The sequence below is a fragment of the Chrysochloris asiatica genome, unplaced genomic scaffold, assembly GCF_000296735.1.
Source record: "Chrysochloris asiatica unplaced genomic scaffold, ChrAsi1.0 scaffold00096, whole genome shotgun sequence".
Taxonomy (NCBI): Eukaryota; Metazoa; Chordata; class Mammalia; order Afrosoricida; family Chrysochloridae; genus Chrysochloris; species Chrysochloris asiatica.
This window is the reverse complement of record NW_006408614.1, coordinates 10,694,411-10,697,144: the sequence shown is the minus strand read 5'-3', so window position 1 is coordinate 10,697,144 and position 2,734 is coordinate 10,694,411. Positions and strand designations below refer to the sequence as shown.

Genomic DNA, 2,734 nt, shown 5'->3' with positions numbered 1-2,734 from the left:
GGCCTGCTTCCTAACCCAGCTGTGATGCGTAGCTGTAGTGAAGCCGTGACCACTCAGGTCTCTGAGCCTTAACTAAAGAAGAGGCAGCCAGAGGTGGGCAACAAACAGTGATGGCAAACTGCCATTTCCTGAGCTCAGAAGGACCCTCGGCCCAGCCAGCCTGCCGTGCCACAAGGCCTTCACTTCATTCATGCTCTGTGCCACCATCTTGGATTCTGCACACAGGTTGAACAAGGGCCCACGCTCTGATTTTGTACTTGACCCTCAGAATAGGTACCTACCCCACTAACACCTGCCCACACAGTCACTGATAGAATCAAGTGCAACCGTGCATTGCGCTCTCGCCTGGCCCAGGCGAGATTTCAATCAGTGGGATTTCCTACCCTGGCACCTCAGTGACCAGTTGCCTAATCTGTTTTAGAGGCTGCTGGCTCTCCTCTGCCCAGGAAGGAAACCTGGCATCCCCACCACCTAAGTGCCAGATGGACAGCTCCTTAGGCCTCTCCGACCCCACCCCACAGCTGTGAGAAGTTCTAGGCATTCAGGAAGCTCCCTACAATTCCCTGTGGACACTGTGAAGCTACTGGTCCTGTGGGCCAGGACTGGAGACACACTCCCCCTCTGGAATGAGGGCTGGACAGCCAGGTGGGGGCTCCCCCAGCTCCCAGACTTGCATGAGCCACACAAACTCTCGGTGGCAGCTTTATGAGAGAAGGTGATGTCCCTGTTCAACGTCAACATCCTGGACAATTAGGGAGGATATATTTCAAGGCTCATATATGCAAACAGGCGAAAGGCAAATGGGTTTAAAAACAACTTATGAAAAGGTTTTCCCCAGACCAGAGGCCCCAAGCATATAAAGTCTAGGGCACTTAGGGTAATGGATTTAAGCGTGGGGCGGGGGAGGGGGAGGTGAAGCCTAGAATTCTCCCAGAACCAGCTCTCCTGTCCTGATCCAGTGCTCCAAGGCCGGACCGGGACTCTCAAGGCACCAGATCTGGGCTAAGTCCTTCCTGCGTGGCCTCTCAGTGCTGCAGACCAAGATGCAGGACATGGTCTTCCAGAGGGTTGTTGCTCTTAGTTGCCATCAAGAAAATTCCAACTCATGAGAACCCCAAGTGAGCAGAGAGGGAGGTAATGATCTTCCTGAAGGCGCTGGCTAAGTCTGTGTTCTGATGCATGAACCTTTCAGCTAGTAGGTGAGTGTTTAACAGTTCAGACCATGCATGGATTCCCAGAGCATTTTGTGGGGTGTATTACAGACCTGTGCAGAATCTTAGCCAGTTAACTGCTCTGGGACGGGTTTCCCAGGTTCCTGGTTGAGGGAGGAACTGGAGCTGGTGAGCTCTGAGGCCTATCCATTCACACTGGCTGTGGTCCCTCCCCCAGGTCAAGCACCCCAATCCTATCCCCAGAACCCATGGTCCTGTGGATCCAGGGCAATGGAAGCACAGCAGCAGAGCAGAAGGGGGTCAGACTCTCCAGGAGGTCTTCCTCCTGTGGGTACAACGGTTCTTACAAAAGCAGATTCTTTTACTACCTTCTAGTCTTAATTTTCTGGATGCTTACCACAAAGTCTGCGGTTCAAATCCACCAGCCACTCCTCAGAAATCCTATACAGACTTGAGAAGCCTAACAACACTTCTTAATTCAGAAGAGTGGCACAGTGGTTAATGGGCCTGTTAGTGAAACGGTCAGTGGTTCACGGAGAACGCTGCCAGCACCATGAGCCTCCTCAACAAGCCCAAGAGTGAGATGACCCCAGAGGAGCTGCACAAGTGGGAGGAGGAGGAGTTTAACACCGGGCCCCTGTCGGTGCTCACGCACTCCGTCAAGAACAACACCCAAGTGCTCATCAACTGTCGCAACAACAAGATGCTGCTGGGCCGCGTCAAGGCTTTCAACAGGCACTGCAACATGGTGCTGGAGACTGTGAAAGAGATGTGGACCGAAGTCCCCAAGAGTGGCAAAGGCAAGAAGAAGTCCAAGCCCGTCAACAAGGACCACTACATCTCCAAGATGTTCCTACGTGGAGACTCTGTCATTGTTGTCCTGCGCAACCCACTCATCTCTGGCAAGTAGGGGCCCAAAGCCACCTCCCACCACCCCATGAAGACCTGTCTTGTGTTAGGAATAATAAAGTCCCTGTGTTTTTTTAATAAAATAAAAAAAAGTCAGTGGTTCAAATCCATCAGCAGATGTAGCCATCTGCTTCCATAAAGATGACGTCTTTGAAAACCCACTAGGCCAAGAACTATAGAGTCACTATGAGTCGGAATTGACTAGGCAACAGCAGGTTTAGTTTGGTCTCATTCTTAATTTGAGATTCCTTGAGGATACAAACAATTAAGTGTTCAAAGACTACCCTAGAGGTTGAAAGTTTGCATCTGCCCAGAGGTCCTCAGAAGAGAGGGCTGGCAATCAACTTCCCAAAATTTCAGCCACTGAAAAACCTATCAGAAGGAATGGGTATGAAGTACCAATGGAAATAGAAAATGTAGAGTGAGTGGGAGGGACTCCGTTACACTGTGGGCACTGTAGTCTACCTCACAAATCAAACTGTGCATGAATTGTTGACTGGAAAATGTATTTGTTCTGCAAAGTTTCATTCAAGTCACAATAAAAATGTTCTTAAGAGAAGAAAAACCCTGTGCATGACAGTTTCATTCTGACACACATGCGGGTACCATGAGTGGAATCTACTTATGAAAAATCATCCACTGAGAACCCTGTG

At 50.1% G+C, this 2,734-nt stretch overlaps 1 pseudogene; it reads left to right on the top strand.

The window, feature by feature from the left end:
- Positions 1-1,725: 1,725 nt before the first annotated feature.
- LOC102841361 lies at positions 1,726-2,082 on the top strand (annotated as a pseudogene).
- Positions 2,083-2,734: the final 652 nt, after the last annotated feature.